Raw genomic sequence first — 20,858 nt, 5'->3', positions numbered from 1 at the left:
ACTACAAAGCATGTGAGCATGCCTCAATATTAACATGCTCAAGACCCAACAAATCAACTGCCAAATTTGTTGCCAACTCTTTTAAGAATCAATTTGGATCGATTTAATCAATTTGTTGTTGCAGCACTCCTGGCCAATATAATGAATTAATTAAATGAATCAAGGTGTTGCTTTCTGAAATGAATAGAAAATGCCTAAATTGTAAAAAGTAAAAAAAAAAAAAAGTATAATAATAATAATAATAATAATAATAATAATAATAATAATAATAATGAATCAATATCCTACAAATGCAAGCAAATTCAAACTTTCTTTCTTTTTGAAGTAGAAAGTGACATCAGATATACATTGTTCAATTATGAGTTGTTCCAGATAAAAGATGACAAAATGTAATGGACCAAAATATTCAGTCATGATGAGAAAACAGTAGCACTATGTCACACAGTGAGAGACGTTCAAAGATGGCTGTCTTGCAACCAATCCATCTCAAAGTGTGACTGCTATTATAACCTACACCTACTTACCTACTAATAGTAATTTAAATCCACTGAACAATGCAAGACTGACATTTACATATGCCAAAAATATTAAAATGAGGCTTTCTTTACAAAGCTGCCATCCTTGGTTGGCCTTTTGTCATAGATCACACATTCACCTCCTCTACTTCAGATTGTTTTCACATAGATGCCTCTACAATACACACACCAACTTTAGCACCTTTATTTAAACTATATGAGCAGCTGATATCAGAACAAATATGTAGTTATGGAGATGTGTCATAACTTATGACTCAGTAGGTGTTATCATCACCCAGTCTATATACATGTTTCACCAAAGTTTATGTCACATGCTGTGTGTGACAAAGTTATTAGACTCCTGAAACCTTACAGACAAAGTTGTGGGTAATTCACGTCTTGCCTTAAAACCTATATCTGTTGGTGGACATCTCACGTCAATATGCTACACAGTGCTCTATTAGTGCTCTTTTAGAAACAAATAATATCATATTTTATAGTATATACTCAGCTATGCTTACAACATGGCGGTATATGAAAAACTAATCCAACATCTCAGGCTGCGCTAACTCACAGACACAATTTGCATACTCCTCAAAGCAACTTAAGCCACAATTTGGTAGTGTCCTGGGTGCAGTACTGCTGAGAAGAAGGCGCCTCTGTTTCTACATACGAACATGGCAGAGTGCCTGGACTTCTCATAAGGATGTGAGGGGCGAGGAGTGGTGCAGGGGGAGAAAGGAGGGAGAGGGGTAGAGAATTGGTAATGCACTCCCCCAGCATACAGCGAGCCGCATGGAGGAGCCAGATAAGACACCCTGGCCCCTGCTCTGACTGCTGGAGTAAAGCCTCTCCACCAACGCGAGCGATGACTGCAAGGCTTTGGCCGACGCTTCGCTCTATCCATCTATAGCCCAGTGATGCCTCTATTACAATGGCTGCCCCACAGCTACGTGGGCCCGCGCCAGCTGCACAGGATTATAATTAGAGGAACCATGAAGTGCCCTGGACACTGGCAATTGATCTGACTGACAGTCCAATATTTCCACAAGGGAAATAAACCTTGGTTTGCCACTGAGGCGAAAGTGGCAATGGGGGTTGGGAGTGGGAGTGTTGTGGGTGTGAGGGGAAAGAGACTGGAAAGTGAAAACAGAAAATTTCTCTGCTGCGCTCTTTGTGTTTTGTGCTCTCACTCTAGGTTTCTATCAGAAATGGAAGGTTGACTGAGTGCACATGAGCATGTCTGTGCACTGCAGTATGTAAGCATGTGGGTGTACTTCAGACTGTGGACGCGCATTGGTGCTCTATGATTGAGGCTGACTCCTATTCCCACTTTACATTCAAGTAGATCCTCCTTTTGCCTTTAAGCAGCAAAGTCTCTGTTGTAGTGACTTACTCTTGCTCTTAATAATGTCTAGCCTTGACAGGGGTCTTTCAGCAGGAATGCAAGCAGGCGCAGCAGCAGCTGAAGAGCAGAACTACGCTTAACAATGTCAAACCCATCTGCTTTTTATCTCTCAAAAAGCAATATGTTGTGTGGTGACAGTTTTTTATGGTAAGACTGAGTGCTGTTTTGAGTAAATCCAGGTCAGCCTGACAAATACATGGGTTTGTGTCGACATTTTGGGGTTGTTCTAATGTTTCCTTCTGTTGTTTCCTCTGAGGCTCTAGGGAGGCTTTCAGTCTGACAGCATCACTACAGTTCCCACAAGTCGGCTGCTAGGTCACATGCCCAGAGAGAGACAGAGAGACAGAGGGAGACAGCTGGGAAATGGAATCAGAGAGAGCACAGGAGCGCGAAACAAAGAGGGATTCTGATAACACATTTTAAGGCTTTTTAATATTACTGTGGCTCATATTAGCCTTTCTTTTTATAATAGGTATGCCTGCACGTTTCAGAGATATACCTACTTTTAACGTACCCACACGTAGCTAAGAGAGTTTCTGTTTCAAAATGACATAGTTCAAATGGCCATCCACACATTACGTTCTATTTTGTCATTATGTCCCTAGCGTCTGTATTAAGCCAGATGGTGCTGTAGGAGGTACAATGCAAAGCCTCTTTTATTACCTTTAATGGTACATTTCAAACTGATTTTTTTTTTTTACGGAAACCGAGTCCATTAATGTACTGCATTTTCCCACACACAGCTACCTTTTATATTTTATATTCAACAATATAAAGTTTGTGCTTTAATGCTGTGGACTGCCTGAATGTGACAAAACTTCTCTACTAATCTGTTCGTTTACAAAGACTGGAATCGGATCACAACTAAGGACATTAGTTCAGTTAAAAAAAAAACAAGTTTACTACCAAAAATTGATCTTAACTGATTTATATGAATGTGCAACAAGATTCAGTGAGGAATGAAAATTATGATATGTCATTTCATTATATGTGGTCTATAAGGAAAAAATAATAACATAATAGTTTTTTAGCTACTCGAGCTCAAAATGATATTCCTAACCTTTTTGAAAAAATAAATAGTTAATTTTCACATGCAGCAATCAAACATTTGCATGCAGTTGTATCAATTTAATTTAAGTCATTAATTTAAGTCATTCTTTTTCAGCTCTAGATTTCAACAAAAATGTCAGCATCTGTAAGAACCACATATTCTAGTGTTCAGCGTATATTAGATTTTTACAACTCTGGGCCTGACACCTACAATTATGACCCACCGCTCTTTTCCGCAGAGAATTGGTGACCTGTAGAATCAGGTGACAATTATATAAACTGTTGTAAAAAAAAATACTGTCTACAGATAAAAAAATACATTCTGACATTTGTACATGAACTGAAAAGAAAATTATAGCCTTGAAGTTGATCCACTTTAAAAAAAAAAAAAAAAGTCAATTGCAGACGCAGTGTTTAATATTAAAGAGCTATAAATGTGGTTATCTGAATGACGGTTTCCACGTTTTAACATTAATTCACAAAGGGAACTTTTTTTTTTAAACTGGCACCATTACTCACATAGGGAAAAACAACTGCTTTTTTGTCATTTTACTTTTTCATTTCTACTGGCCATTAATCGAATCTGCATTTTGCTCTCTCCTTCTCCATTTCTGCCTGTTTCTACCAGTGTAGCATCAAGGGTATTCAAAGCAGGCACCCAGTGAGAGCTTCATGTGTCATCTGCCAGGGTGACAGTAATGCACTATTTCTTTTCATCTCCAAGCAATGCCTGCATTATCAGTGTATAAGATGTATGGCAAGACAATATTAATGGTCCCTCTCTCCCGTGTGAAATGAAAGAGGCCTCAGCAAAACAAACAATCTGCTCTTTCTTCTCAAGGCAACTGAGCAGGTATATCAAAGGAGAGTAAAAAATGACCGCTATGTGGGCTGTTTGTCTCTGCCGGGTCATGAGAGGGATGGCTTCCTACTGCAAAAGCGCTGCGAGTCAGACTCCCTGCTCACAGCCTCAGATTTACAGTAGCACCCGTCGGAGGATCCAGTTCTGAATTGCGCACACGTGAACCCATGAATGAACACTGACACATACAGGATGACAAAGACTCAAGTAATGCTTAGCAAGTATCAAAACGCTCAAGTAAAGCCGGGTGTGATGCTGACATAGCAGAATATTAATAACATAAGTAATAAAATCAATTGAAGATTTTGTGTTACTGGGCATTGAATCATCATACAGTAAATCACCCAAGTCAGCGTTATGCATTCTGCTCTCAGTCAGAATCCATATCCATTCAGAGTCAAATTTTAGCAGGATTAGCGTATAGAGCATTTAAAGAACATGAGCTTCCTTGTGGCATTTTTTGACCACAGTGCTTGTGCATGTAGCAACTGGCTGCGTAGAGCTCGGGGTCTATTTGTCAGGAACAGGGCATGACTATAAAGGACAGAGCTGTCTCTCTACATTAAAACAAAATGTACTAGAATAGGGGGGCTTTCCACGTGAATGAGTGGGTGCAGTGATTTAATTCCTCATGCAATGTTGTGCATTGAGGAAAAGAAAGGGTTCAGGGGTGAATGGGAAGAGAGAACAAGCTGGATTGAAATTAAGGCATGAAACCTTTTCAGATAATTATAAAGCATAAGCTTAATTGGAAACCAAAACGGTTATTTCATATCTGTAATCCAGTGAATGCATGTTATCTATTTTTTTCTATCTGCTCTCCGTATGCAGATCTAGGTTTTAATGAGACTCTCGTTAAAATTATGCACAGAGAGTAAGGCAGTCTGATGGAGAATAGGTTAGGAAAAGTGCATTAATAAATTACCCTTTCTGTCTGTATTCATTCTTGTCAGAAACCTTCCCCTGCTGATTCTTTGCTTTCATTCCAGCTCGGAAAAAGGATCTAAACAGGAAGGCGGGGCAGATAAAATGCCTTTTTATTTATTAGACTTAGATATTTTAATAATATGGGTTTATTGGAAAGCCAAAGCTGTATTCAGCTGTTTATAATGCGCTCACACCCTGGTAATGTATGGATGGACTATCTGCTGCTGAGGAGAGATATTACAGAGGGAGATACCTCCCAAGCAAGTTATTAAAAACACTAAACCATTAGCTGGCCGAGCTGGGGCTCACTCCTCCTTCAGTCTCCTGATCTCTTCACTGCTCTCTTCTCCCGAGAGCCTAAAATTAGACAGAACATCCCTGACACACACACACACACACAGCAACACACTAGCCTGCACGTACACCCCCCACACACAACTATTTATAGCACATTACCATAACAGTGACCTATTTGTTTGGTTTCTAAAGTGTCTGGGCTACACATTTTGCACAGCACGCATTATGAGCTGAACATTTGTGATTAAATTGGACACTGCTGTAAGAGGGGCATGTCAGCTAGAAAAAAATATCTTTTTTATCTCACTGTATCTTCTGCTTTAAAGACAATCGTGAATTTAAACTGGTATGCTGCCATCACTATCTTGGCTCATATTGGAGAAAGGATCCTTTGTCTGCTGCCCATTTGATGCAAAATCTAGATATTGGGTGACTGTACTTTATTTAAGCAGGACTAATATAAAGGAGCCTGTCTGGTCTTAGACAGAGTGTTTGTAGGCTACGTTATGGCTCCAGGGAAGCCTGTGGCACTCTAGCACCCACGGTCCCGGGAGGAGTGCCACCACCGCTGAGTGAGGAGAAAAATGGCTTTGAGACATGGAGATGGAAATACGTTAAAAAAAAAAAAAAAAACTAATAAAAAGGTAGGGTGAGATAGAGAGAGAAGACGAGTCAGAGACAGCAAAAGAGACAGAAAAGGAAAATGATGAATAGATGACAAGAACGTGTATCCATACAGGCCCTTGAAATATTGCAGTTTCCCGTAAAAATAAAACAGCAATCAAAAACAGGGTATGTATAGAAATGTAAAATAGCAAATACAACACTCTAAAGGATCACATAATGCACATCAACACTTGTTAATTAGCCTGAATAAATAAATAAAACTGAACCATAACTGTTTCATCTGTCAACAGCTGAGGCAGAGCAACAAAATACCGTTACAGCCAGGCCCACATGGGTTCAGGTAATTCAAGGGAGTTCGGCAGCATGACATAAGACATAAATCAAAGGTATGCATTTTGGTTATACAAAGGCTGAGCTAAAATTACAGGTCAGAAAAGCAATTACTCTTTTCTGAGGCTGTCAAATCGAATAAGAAATGTATTTTAGACAAAAGATGGAGAGCTGTCGAGTAGATGGGTGTCATAACATGCTGCAGTTTCACCCAGAGGTGTTAAGAATTGTTTTGCTTTGCAAAAAATATTTTTCTTTAATGTGCATTTTTCACAGTGACTGGTCTGTGCCTTGCATCATACACATTTCATTTGGGTCACATGTATATGAAATGGAGGCCAGATCACTCCATGTAACAACACATTATCTTTCTTAGTATACTATCCGGACCAGATGGAAAAGAGAGAAAAAAAAAACTTTGTTACTGTCACAGAGAACTGAACACAGTAATAATTCACGGTAAAGAGGAGCAGACAAGTTTACACGTGGAAGAAACAGGGTCTGTGCTTCTGGCCATTTCAGCACCATGGACAGCAGCGCACAGCTCAGTCATTTCTTTTTGCAATGGGTCTCACTTGGCAATGTCACATTTAGACAAAAAGCTGTGAAACCCCATAGTTCCTATAATTATACATGTCATGATATGGCACATTTTTTCTAATGTAAATGAATAAAGTGTCAAATCACTACAAGGATGAATTATGGTTGTGCAGAAAAGGTGCTGAGTCATATTTATTTTTCCTCAAATTTTCACATTTTCTACCAAATAAGTTATCGAACATAAAATATTAATTTATAAAATGTAAAAGGGTAAGCAGGAAATAGAGAAAATGTTTTGAGGTGTTTGAAAATATTGTGGGGACCAGCCTCTGTTGTATAATTAAGATTTTCTGGTCCAAGTCAGACTTTTCAACAAGTACCTTGTATTTTCAGGTCAGAGTCTTTCTACTGTTCAGAAAGACTCTTTGTCATGTTCACTCTACTCCATGATTGGTGCTGGTGTCGTGCAAATTAGCCCTGGTACTGTGTGGAGGAACATAGATATTGTTCTGAGAGTGATTTGTTCCTCAGTGAAATAAATTAGAAAAACATGTAAGGGCACATAATAAATGCCATCATACCGCAAACCCTTCAAATGCATAAAAAAACTGTCCCACATAAGCTATAACATAAAACTGCAGTGAATAAAAAAAAAAACTGTGTCAGAGGTCGGAGATATTTGATAAGCAGCTAAAATCTATAGCTACATGAGAGCGTAAGTGCATCTCCACTATCATCAGCAAACCCTGTGATTATCCTGCTGGAAAGCAATACATGAGCAAACAAACAAACAAGCAAACAAACAAATTAAAATAGCGAGCTACAAAAGCATATAGCCCTGATTTTGGAAGCCAACACTCCAGTTAAAACCTCCATCTGTTGAAATGCATTCCCGAGGTGCTCCTAGAAACTGTGAACGCCCACACACAGCAAACTCTGCCAGGAGAACAAAGACAAACATTTCAGAACCCCGTGCACCTCTCGCACCATAGCGCATAGAGAAGAAAAAAGCTACTCCCCCTGCTAAATATATGGGTTTGACGTGGGAGCATGTGGGCTGGTGAAAACTCAAGATGCAATGCTTTACTTCAACACAGCGCTGCAATATTAAGACAGCCATATCTCTCATCATGTCTCCTTGCTTCGAAACAGTACTTGCATTCCCACAACACATAGCCTAGTTTGGAGGATACATCACTCTCACAATATTTTGAGAGGAACAATATGAAATATGCTGTCATCAAAGATTGATCATTATGATGAACATAATAGCTTTGTTGAATCCGAATGCAAACAGCATTCAAATACATGGAGGCCTATGATTCAAAGTATTTAAATCTCTCAGTACTCAGTGTTCCCTGTTTGCTGTCAGTGCTCTGCTCTCTATAAACATTCACAAACATACCCAGAAATAAGATTTCTATACAATAATAATCAGAGCCCCCAATCCATTCATATTTATAGTCAACATCAAAGGCAAGAAGCGATGCATTAGAGCCCGTTTTGGCTCAAGGGGAGAAACCGTTTCCACAGTTTCACAACAGGAGAGCAAAACTGCCTTCATCCTGTAACCTGAAATCCTACTAACCCCCACAATGGGCTCGACACTTCAATAAACACATCTAATTTGAGGCAATAATCTTAATTTGATTTACTCTGACCTAATGGTTCTTAATAAGACAGCCAAAAGGCTTCCAGGTTTAAATCTAGGGCAAAAAGATGCACAAATCAAGGCCCCAAAGACATGTCAAATGGAGGGTTAACTTTGCCTTTTAAAACACCTCACCCTTTTGCATATGCAAACAGATAAGCAATGCAAAATAAATAAATAGTATATATGGAGATTAACTGAATCAGTCTGGGGGATTCTGATTAATTTGGTGAAACTTGCAATTTCAACGTAAACACATACAACTTGCAGTTATGTAATGGACATAAACACAAATGACTGCATTTGAATCTGTGATATGTTGATGTTACTAATATTACTACACTTCAGTTAAAGAATATGCTTAAATAACTTGTCATGTCAGTCTAAACGGTGAAAGGCAAGAATTTCTGAAGATCTGAATAATGTTCGTCTCCAATTTGTCAGGCGGGGACATCATCACAGTATACACACATACACAAACCTTCCCATTAACCTCTCTCCTCTCATCGCCAGCAACAAAATAACACACACTTAAACTCAGGAGGACATCCATTTGGGTCAGTGTGTTTACAATTCACATGGTGACACTAAGAGATGCCGTCCACCTCTCTGTCAGAAGAAATCCATTAGTCAATGCACACAGTGACACTTAAAATGTCAAACACAAAAGCAGAACATGATTTGTTTTACAACAGTATGATAGCGCTAAATAGTGACTGGTGAATAATGTCTGCCTATTTCAGACAAATGAACAAACTGAAATCACATCAATAGAGGCAAGATATTTTCATGTTTGAACTGATTTAAATCTCAAGAACAGTTTATGCCTTCGGTGGTTACTGAGCACCATTCACTGTTGGTGACTAAGACTGCATCTACAATACTTTTTTATTCAAAAAAGTAATCATTTACAAAAAAAAAAGGTTCTTACAAAGTGTGGGATGTACAAAATCTCTAAATGGATCCTATTTAGCTTTTTCATGCTGCTGTTTCTGAGTCATTGTGAAAAAGAGCGTGTCTGTCTATATTTTAGACAATAGGAGATGATGCAGCACCCAGGGCTTTGCTGTTCTCTCTAATGTGAGTTAATCTGGACACTGTCACATCAAACACAGGGACATCTTAGGTGTTATGTAGATAGTGTTAATAGAAACTTAGCCCATCTGTGTCCCTGTGGGCCCTTCTCTTGCCTTTTCATTTGGATGGAGGCAGAGAGATAGGCCATCTTCAAAGCCCTCAGTGCCTCTTTGTATCGACCACGCTCCTCGGCAGCCCTAGAGGCTTCCTATTAGAAAGGATTTGTCTTACAAGCTCTGTGTGCTGCCACTCTGGGAAAAAAAAAAAAAAAAAACAGAAAAATTGAAAAAAGAAAACATGTTCTAGGTGGGCTTATACTGCAGTAGTCCCGTTGAGTTCAGATGTGTTTTTTTCTTTTCTTTTTTTTTTTTTTTGGGGGGGGGGGTTGCTGTAGCTATAATATTGCCTAATTTCAAACCAATACCAAATCTGACATGACAATACCGCTGCATCTCACCATTAGCCCTGCATCACGCTACCAAAGGCACACTCTTTCATCACTGGTTCATTCACACTGAACTCAGGCAATATGTCATTCTTCTCGTTCACTGCAAACGAGAATTGCTCTTTCTGCCTGTTTGGTTCACAGCAAAAAATAAGCCTGGATTTACAGCTCACTGATCTCGTGTTTTGATAGGGTAGGGCTGAGGTGGGACGACATTTTTTGATATTTGTAATTTCTTATTTTCTTTTAGCTGCGCTCCATGCTGATCCTTAGATAACCTGCCATCTCTTTTGCCTCTTTTGTCCTATTTCTGTAAGCTACAGCCAGACCACTATCAAGCATCTTCAATAAGGGGGGGCTGGGCTGCAAAAGATAGCAGTGATGACAGTGAGACAAAGTGAGAGAGAGTGAGTGTATGTGTGAGAGAGAGGGGGCAGAAAAAGAGGGAAAGAAAAAGAAAGGGCTTTTCTTTTTCTTTTCTTTGGTACAAATAGGCAGAGTAACTGTGGCCTGCCTATACCCACAGGGCTCACACTGTGAACGGACACTAAATCTAGCATTATCAGATCCTGGTCATTCAACACACACAACTCTAGAGCGCCTTTAGATGTGTCAGAGGACATGACAGACCTTCACTGCCACACAGACAACACTGTAGTTTGTACATGTGATGTTATATGTGACACAAACAACCACTTAAAGTGTTTCCTTTACAGCACCACTGGTGTCAAAAACCCCAGAGAACCCCTTCAGCTGGTGCAATAAGGGAGAACTGGAATGGAGAAAGAAGTAGTTGAAGCAGGAGACATTGAGCGAAGAGGAGGAAGTGGTTGGACATGCTCTGCCCTCTCCCAGCCTTGAACGAGGGGCACTGGAGAGTAGTCTTTCAGGAATATATTAATAACACTGCAGTAAAAGCACACCCGTGGGGGAGTGGGTACAAGCTGAACCCATCAAATTAATCTGAGATAAATTTGCAAGTCATCATCATAATTTAAAATGTTTTAGAGACGGAATAAAAGATCAAAGAATAGACGAACTAGTCTGATGACAAAGATGTGCGATAGAAAGAGATGAGAGGCGGAAAAAAAGTGAGCAAAAAAAAAAAGGAGAGAGAGTTTGCATAGCAGACACATTTTGATGGACAAAGGAGAGGCCTTGTAAGACCAGATAGGCGGACAGACACATAGAAACTGGCAGATGGGAAAACAGGCAGGAAAGCAGCCAGCCAAATTCTGTCTGCTGCTGCAGTGTCATGCAGACTGATAGATTCATAAATAATGAATCAAGAAAAACAGGTAAAATAAACTCTGTAAATAAATGTGCTGTCTTGTCCTCTGCCCCACAGCCTAATGGATTGTGGCTGATTGTGCCGCTGCTATGCTTGTCTATTTAGGAGTGTGTATTTTTGAGTGTGTGCTTATTTAAGCAGCGTTGTGGCCCACTGTGCCATGATAATCACTTGCCCGAGCACCACAACTGATGGTGTGCAATGATGATGAGGGACAGCTTCATCCTACCTCAAAGAAACACACATGCATTCTAATGCTTCACTGGCAGTGAGTGTATTCTGTGCATGCTCACATTCATTCATCACCTTTTATAACCATTAATATATACAGACAGATTAAGACAGACACTTTATGTCAGGTAGAAAATGAAAGAACAAAGGTGTTGGCAAGAAAATCACAATAAGTTCAACTTTGGCACATTCAACACACACACACACACACACACACACACACACACACACACACACACACACATATATATATATTTATATATACACTGCACTAATGCTGCTCATATTCAGATTGAGCTTCCTCACCTGCAGCAGCTGCACCCAAACAATCACTATGCACAAATGCTTATTTCCCACAAGGCACTTTGTGTAAAGATGGCACCTTATTAAAGCAAATTAAATGCTAAAAATAATTGTCCATTTACTCATGTGCTCTATGTTTCCTAATTAATAAGAATGATCAGTGGGCAGATATCATTCTGCTGAGGCCCAAGGTATAACCTGTCTTTACTGTGCTACAAAGCCCAGAAATTAGTGTTCAAGAACACTGTATTTCTATTTACCATGTCTTAACAATTGAGCTGCATACTGTCCATAATCTGGAAAAGCTTCTTAATTCTGAATCTCACAGAGTAGACACACATCAAGGCAGCATACACTATTTTAAATAATAAAGTATGTTACATACAATTACTGCGCACAGAAACATAACAATACCATACCAATCAGATTACATACATTACCTGATCAGTGTGCAAGAAGACACAGCATATGCAATAAGTAAAGTATATGGTACTGTACCAAATATTATCAGTGATAAAATGTGAGGAAATTCTCTGTGTTTTTTTTTTTTTTTAGTTGCAGCAGGAGGTTTTATGAGTCCTGCTGATACCATGTATTAATATATTGACAAAAGAGGACAAACATTGGACTCCATCTGGTTCCATATGAAAAAATGGATTATCCAGGGGATGTGCAGGGATCAAAGCTGCATGATTGCTTTGGTTCATACATCTTTTGTTCATTTTGATTCTCCTGCTTCTTTTGCTTTCTTCTCCCTTTCTCTTTCAACCATTCTATATATTTTAATATGGAAATGTAAGAGGCAGTGCACATTCAGCTGCTGAGCACCACACTGTCAACCTAATGATTGCCTCTGGGACGCCTATGGATTTCACACTGAGATCCCTCAAAAGGAGGACCACAGCTGTACTGCTTTTCTCCTGATTCATACAGGTTAAAGCCGCTAGGCCTGATCAGCCGGTGAGACCTTCCATCAATACTTCCCTCTGTCCATTTCATTCAATCTCATTTCTTAATCTTCACAACTCAGGGATTCAAATATCTTTTTCCTCCTCATTTTGATTCAGTCGTCTCTTTGACCCATCCTTTACACCTTCTCATCTCTCACTAATCCACATATCTTCATCTTTGTCTCACTTTTTCCATTTTCTCTTTTCTGCACTGACATGACATCACAGATCCACCTCCTGTTCTCTGAGCTTGAAGGAAGTACATTAAAAAGATGCACACTGGTTAAAGCCTGCAGAGCATGATGCTTTTAAATGATTTTAAATTGCACCCTCCCGAACAGGCGGAGTATATGCAGCACAGTTGTAGAGCTAGCTACAAGGCCTGGCAAAAGTGAAAGCTGGTGTACTGTCTGTGCGGTGCATGCTCACTTTACCTCATACACTGTTTCTCATACACACTCATAGACTCACATAAATGCGAAGCTGCTCACAGTGCCAACAAACTCTGCAAACACCACAACCCAGTGATGTGTGCGTCCCTACAAGCCCTTCACGGGTATCAGATACAGCCCCGCTATTGTTTTGGGGTGGGAGTGAGGGGTAGAGGAGAAAAATTTAGTGTTTCACCTGAATGTGAGCTTGCTGCCTGGAAGACATCCAGTATACTGTTTTACTCTGAATTATTAAAAGCTGCCTCTTATTGCAGCTGGGACTGAAATAGTTTAGAGGCCACAGACTATAGCTGTTGGCACATAACTATATAATTTATATTCCCAGCTATTCTGCAACCATCCAGCTTATTGTTATTTTCGATATGAAAGGCTTTAAGGCAGCAATGATGGACAAAACAGAACCACTTAAATGAAGTGTCAGGTAGAATCTATGTTTGATAAAAATGGGAAACAAAAGAAATACTTGCAGAATCATAACACACAGAAATGTTCGATGTGTCAATGTGCCTAATCTTGGCAGTGCTACCTCAGCTTTATCCCATGTCCTCATACTGTGCAGGAGCAAACAGACAGAAGGCTTCACCACTAGCGATCACCCTGACACTGGCTCCCTGAGAGGGCTCTACTGACAGCCCTCCTCTGCAATGCAAATACCTACTTCCACATGAGCAGCCCCATCACAAGCACTCCCCATACACTTGTCTTCCATGTCATTACCCTCAGGGACCATCACACACTCTGTCCCCTCTCCTCTCTACCCTATGCCTCATGCTGCTGCCCTTATCTGGGATGGAAAAAAGGGCGGCAGAGGAGGAGGGGAGGGGACCTTAAAACAAATCGGACTGGCTGGCTGATGCGTTGGCAGCCATGATGGAGGGCTGCCATGGGCTGTTTCCACTCATGCCTCCTGTCACTCACACTCCTCTTCTTGCCCTCCAGCCATGTGTACTGTATTTCATTAGTCCTGATTTTTGCTGACAAATGCTGGCTGTCGTGATGTGCAGCCCCCTTACCCTCTCTGTGGACACTACACCAAAGTGTGGATAGATCTGCCTTACAAATGAGCTCCCTCCGGTTCTGCAACACAACTGTGCCGTTTCAGACATTCAGCACACACTGCATGAATACAGACAGTACAGACGTAGACATGCATACACACACCACCACAAACAACGGAGCGGCTGTTTTAGCTCTGAAGGTATAACTTCAAGCTGTCAACATGACCCTGTGTCTCCCCCTTCTCTCCTCTTACCCTCACTCCCTTTTCAAGATATTTTAACTATTCTGTCACTTCTACCCTTCTAATTCAACACACTCTCTCCTCACCCCTCTCTCTTTCCCAAAGGCACACGGTTCAGCCACGAAGATGTCAGCTCCGATTAGCTGCACTGGGTGATGTGTTTTAAGTGTGCCCTCCATTATTGAATAAAGTGGCATGTTCTCAGCTACATTTGCCCGCGCTTCCTAAACTCTAGTCTTGTCTATTTGGATATGCAGTAATTGTAAGCTAATCTTTTATTTTCCCCCATTCAACAGACAAGCAAGGACAGACACAAACAGATGCGTACACACCATTTTTTATCTTTGTGTCTGTGGGTACTGGTGCACCTGTATAAGCCTGATCAGACTCACAGACGGATTGTCAGTCAATATCTAGGCTCTGCACATCCGTGTCCACCAGCCTAGAATAAAACCAGACTCATCTGGTTCAGCCCCACTGATGCAAGTGATGCTGACATTAGATCATATAAACTGCACAGTTCCAAAATGTAACAGACCAGCTGGTACACAAGCAGTGAAAAGTTTAAAGCGAGTCTAGCTCAACACATGAACAAGGACACACATGCACAGTTTCCCCCATTGCGCACAAAACCCAGCTTCTTATAACCCAGATCACAGCTGTGTCACATGATTGAATCTCACAGACAGGCGGGCGAGCAGTCTCCAGCCACAACCAGAAATAGGTTAAACAGGCTAAAAATATCAAAAACATTAATAATTCAGCTTTTTGCTAACCTGTACCTCAGAAAAAAATAGCACACTCCTCACTGTGAAGTGGCTTAATAGGCAGCTGAATTATTTTGGTATTTCAAGCTATGCCTTCCACCCAAGAGCAAGAGTACTGGGAGGGGAGCAGCACTGTAATGTCATCAGTATTAATGTCAGAGAAGAGGTCAAAATACAGTCATCTGTAACTTAAAACAAATTTTCATATTGTCAGACGTGATGCACAAGATCAAGCAAGTCATGTATTAACCTCAAAAAAAAAAAAAATAACTGAGCAATGTCATAATTATTCTATACAATATAGTGATATCTGTGTACATTCTGACAAAAATACAACCTGGAGCACACAAAAAAAAAAGACACCCATACATGTGTGTGGACATTTCATGGTGAAATATAGATTCAGTGGATGCTATTCCTGCTCTAAAGCAGAGCTAAATGTCCTCAGAAGCCAATCCCCTTGGGAGAAGAAGGCTTCTCTAAATATGTGTCTAATCTACTACACAGACAAACGGGCTGAACAAAGAGTAGGTGTGCATGCGTGTTAAAGGGGTAACAGAGGAGCAACAATGAGACAGACAGTTTATGTGTGTGTTTATGTGTGTGCAAATGCACGCTCTGGGGGTGTGGGGATTCAGTTCCCTCAGGAGCATTCTGGTACAGCAGCTCTTCACTGCGCGTACATTACACCAAAGTGCCATTAGAGCACACACATACAGCATACACTCACATATACGCACATAAGGAATCAACACAAAGTTCATGTGTGCTTACATGTACCACTATAACCTCCCTACAGTGTAATATACATGCATTACAACAAAATAACTGCATAACAATGTCCACTAATTTTCCACTTGTTTATGTTCTCAACTTCTGATATATTGATTTTTCTTAATTTTCCATCTCTTTCTTTTGCACATTGTGAAATGAATTACGAAAATTATTCTTAACTTTTTTTGCCAACAGGGGTTAAAAAACAGATGTGCCAGGCAGACTGTTATAGCTCCATGATGAAATGAGCTAGCAGTGGGTTTCTTTAAAAGAAAATTCCCATCACAGATGGTATTCAAATGTTTAAACAAAGATCTGGCTTGTTCCATCTGAACATGTTCACTAATCGCAGAGGTACGTTCATAGAAGGAAGAAATCTAAATGAAACATCTGAGATAATGAATACAATGCATGCCTATGGCTGTTATAAATAATGAAAAACAAATATGAAAATAGTGGGCAGTTAAGATGAACTGGTATTTAACTTTTAATGTAAATGTTAAATTCAAAACACATCAGTTTAAAATTCAGAGAGCTGAATAATTTAAAGAAAAAAGACCTTGACCACACCGGTTCAAACTTCTAATCTATTAAAAACTTTTTCCATAACACACACACAGACACACACACATTTATGTTACCCAAAGGCTAAATTCTAACGAGTCCCCTCTTTCTGGCTACAAGGCCTCCAACCCTGCCAGCACCGATTGGCTTCATGCTGACCAGTCTGCTCCAATCCAACCCCCCCACCCCACCCCGCCTACTCAACACAGGCTCGTACAGTACACACACAATCATACAGTGCGCTCACATAACTCCAACCTTCAAAACGTGTGGCATTGAATTATTCAGCCTTTGCGGCAGCTAGGCTAGTGTGAGAGGAAGCTCCACTGTAGCTGATAAACAGGTGGATAGTATTCATGCAAAAGTATGCGTATATATGTAATGTGTGCACTTGTGTATGTGTGCACATGCAAAGCCCAGCGGAGGGCTAGGCAGTTTACAGCATGTCGAGGAATAGCTCCACAGCGCACCAGCCTCATTTCCACAGCACAAGGTCGGCCACTCTCTACAACACAGCCATGCTATGCTGCTCACACACATGTCCTATTACTGTGTGACTAAGCTGAGCACACAAAATTACATTTACAAACACACATGCAAGTATGCACATACATATATAAACATGCATGCATCCAGAAGAACTCACACAGCAAACTAATACTACAGGTATTTTTTGTAGCAAAGGGCAAAGTGAGAGAGCGAGGGAGACAGAAATGGAGACAGGGGGAGAAGGAGGCAATTGAGAGGGAGGGGATCTACTTAGAGTGTTGACATTGCAGGAGCCCACATGTGTGTGCTGAAGCATAATCTTCTCCCTGTTCTCATTGGGTTTTTAATGCGGGTGCTATTTCCATAAACCTGCCTCCTGAATCACTGCCAGGCTCTTACACTCCCCACAGGTCGAGCTGTACTAATACCAGGAGTAAATGCATGCAACAAACACACTTTCACCAAGGCCTCTCCAAGACAATCACTGTTGTACACAAGGCTACCATGACAAAAAATGGTGATGGTGGCTTGGGGTGGGGGGGGGCATGTTTCTCCCTGCTACAGCAAATAGACTTGCTGCAGTGGCTGAGATTATTTCTTGGATCTGCTGGATTTGAGGAGTGGCAGTGAGAGGACAGGGAGTTTGAGGAGAGTGGAAGGAGGTGGGGGATTGAGGGAGGGGGATGGGTGGGTGGTGGATGGGTGGATAGTGTGAAGGATGCAGGATTTTGTCATGATGCTGAGCTGGGTGGAGTAAATCTCCTGTGGACTTGTGTAGAGAGCTGTGACACTCCAAGTGCACACACACACACACACACACACACACACACACACACACACACCAACTGCTCTAGAAACAGCCACTATGGGCCTTAACTGTCACTTTCTTTCACGTGAATGTTTTTTTAAGGAACATGTTTGGTATAAAAAGGATTATAAGGAAAACATTTCAGTTCCCAGGTCACTAGGCGATGCTTCCATTTTACATAGATTTCATTTTCACATATTCAAAAACATGGCGGTCATTAAGTCTCTTTAACAGTCACAAACAAGCACAAAACTACACAAATAATATATTCAAGCATCATTGTCAGAGACTGTGTGTAATCACGGCATGCTGCCATGTGCACATGTTTTTCTTTCCGCCTTTATACACCGCTATATGTATCTACATCACGCTGGCTGCAGCGCAAAGCCAGCTTACAGTACTGCGCACGCACAAATGCACACAACTAATAGAGCCAAGCAACACACACCTGGTAAACTGTCAGAGCATCTCCTATTCTTTTGCCAAACTAATGTCAGGCATTTGTGTCCCCAAGGTTCCCATCACACTTCACCACAGGATTCCACTGTATATTCCAGTCCAGTACACTTCCATTAGGCCATACTGTTCCTTTCAGCAGCTAATGTGTAACAGGGGGGCATAGATAATAACATCCGAGAACACTAGCACATCTGTCTAATATTAAGAGACCACTGGGTTGAGTGTGTTTGTGTGTATGGTTGTTTGTACTTCAATGCCAGCATTTTTGTGGTGATATACTTTAACAATCATGTGATGCTAATATTTTCATTACATCAAACACCAGTTTTACAGCACCTATTCAATATGTTAGCATTCTGTAATTGCTTTTCTATATAGAAGTGTTCATTGGTACTGTGGGAGCGCACCTTTCTGACATACGTAGTATTAAATGCACACACACGCGCAACAAATTTGCAGTAAATGATCCATGCACAGACTAGATGTGATGCAAAGCAGGGTTGGGCAATTAATCGAAAAGTTATCAAAACCAACATTCATACCCTCTCACCAGCCCTTCTGTTGTGTTGATAAGATTGATTAAGTTATTCCCTAAAAAAGGATCGTGATTAGTGTGTGTATGCTGACATCAATGTGTGCGAGGCATTACTGTGCCCTCATGTTAAGAAAACAGTCATGCACAAGACTCACACTGGCTTGTTAGGTTGTACGTTTTCCCGGTTATTTGCAACATGCAAAGTGTCTCATATTTATGAGACACAAATGAGTAACCACACTGGTCAAAGCCCCCTGCAAGAGAGCAGTGATGCAGGAGTTAATGACAAAAACACAGGACATTAATAACTCATAAGTCATCTGTGGAGAATTCCTAGTTTACATTAATTACACCGTAGCCCCTGGCAAACTGCATATCAAGCAGGATTTAGCAAACAAACAACTGGCATATCTACTTACCATCAAGCAGTGAAGCAACAGGGGTTATATCACAAAAGATTTAGGAGGTGGACAGGAAGAAGTTGAACTCACAATTAAACAAACACAAAATGCTAAACATTTGTGTTATGCATTGTGCAAATATACAATGACATGACATTATACTATAAGCTATTTAAAGTAACCTGTTTTGTTGTTTATCTATCAACAGCTGAGGATGTCACTCCATCAGTGAGCCAACAATCGATAGGATGTTTAGGGACGCTAGTATGCAACTGTGGTATCTCGTACTATACCAGAGTTTTCACAGATTAGTTGACTTCACCACCCAGAACTGATGTTTACAGCACAGTGTTGAATAGCTGCAGATCATGCGATTACAGCACCGCCAACATGGCAAGAACAGAAAAGGGAAAAGGGCAGCTCATTACAGCATTCACCTGTGGATTAAGCATGTGGAAATGTGTCATTTACACCAGATCAGGCCAAACCACAATAGGATCTGGCTCAGAAGCAGAGCTGCTGAGACTGCTCACCCTCTCCTGCACCCTCTCTCTATCTTTTTTTCTGTCTTGAATATTTCCCTCTCATCCCTCACTGTTTCTCTCTCTATTGTCTTGTTTGAAAAGGAGACTATAGGTGCCATAACCTGCAGCTTTTGTTTTTAGATGGTGACATTAACAGAAATATGTTTATGTCAGAGGCCTGTGGCTTGGGTAGAACTGCAGCGTTGTGGAGCAAATCCACCAGGGTAGTTTGGCAGTATGTAAACACAGTCAATAGTAGTGATTTGGATTGTTTTATCGGTGTGAAGTCAATTATCAGCACATGTAGGCCTTGATTTACCCGAAAAGGATGTATTTCACGCCTCAGAGACATGAGCTGCTCCAGCAAAAATATACCTGGTGCGTAAAAATAAATGACCGGAGTCGGACATGAGACAGACGTGATACGTGTGACAATGTAAAACCAGAGGTGTTGCACATGACTGTTGTGGTCACTGCTGATTGGCTCACAGCTGAGAGTATTGCAGCTGCTATTCTGTAACTGTAAAAGATGAGTGTACTCACTGGATGTTGTCAATTGTTTCATCATTAAATCTTGCTCAAATGCCAATACAAGTTTCCGGCTGTTGCACAGTACACATTAATTTTTTAATGACGTCACCTGTGACTATTCCACGTCTACTCGACTTTCACATCAGAACTGTCAAGTCTAAGAAACGGAAAATCATGTTGTGCCTGCGTTTGCTATGTGTGGCTTCAGTATTCTGGCACACACTGCCTATGTTTCTTAGGCCGCTGGTGTTTGTGTGGGTTAGTGAAGTTGAAGGGAAGGGAACAGCAGAGCAGCCTCATCTGTGAGGCCTGACACCCATCAACGTCTGCCTGTTACATTTCTATGACACGTTCTGTCTCAGGAAGAGCAGCAGAGCAGTGGGAGAGACGGGAGAGATGGGAGGATGTGGGGTGGACAGGACTGGTGGGGTAGAGGGGAAGTCAGCAGGAGGGCTAAAGCTAGACTGAAAGGTACAAGAAAAGGGTTTTATTACTCACAAGTGATACATGGCAAGTTTCAAATTCCCAGAATGCCAAAAGGAGAAGCTTTCATGAACTCGCATGAGAAAAGTGCAATGTGTAAGGTGGTGTTAACAACGTCTATATCACTATATTTAGAGTAAGGTTGTTGTTGTGGTGTGTTTTTCTCTGTTAACATTAAGGGATGCCAATTATAGTCGATGCTGTGTATGTCACTCCGTTTGGATAATTGTTAAACCATTGAGAGACCAGATGGTTTGACGCTTTGCTCTTCCATTAGAACACACCAAGAGCAGGCGAGAGTATCAGACTTGTTAGCATCTATGTCTG

At 40.8% G+C, this 20,858-nt stretch overlaps 1 protein-coding gene across 8 annotated transcripts in view; it reads right to left on the bottom strand.

The window, feature by feature from the left end:
- The window catches only part of celf5a (cugbp, Elav-like family member 5a), a 225,994-nt gene that overhangs the window by 186,288 nt on the left and 18,848 nt on the right, over positions 1–20,858 (bottom strand). The gene's annotated exons all lie outside the window — the stretch shown is intronic.

The sequence above is a fragment of the Sphaeramia orbicularis genome, chromosome 4, assembly GCF_902148855.1.
Source record: "Sphaeramia orbicularis chromosome 4, fSphaOr1.1, whole genome shotgun sequence".
NCBI classification, from domain to species: Eukaryota; Metazoa; Chordata; class Actinopteri; order Kurtiformes; family Apogonidae; genus Sphaeramia; species Sphaeramia orbicularis.
This window is presented reverse-complemented; position numbering and strand designations above follow the sequence as displayed.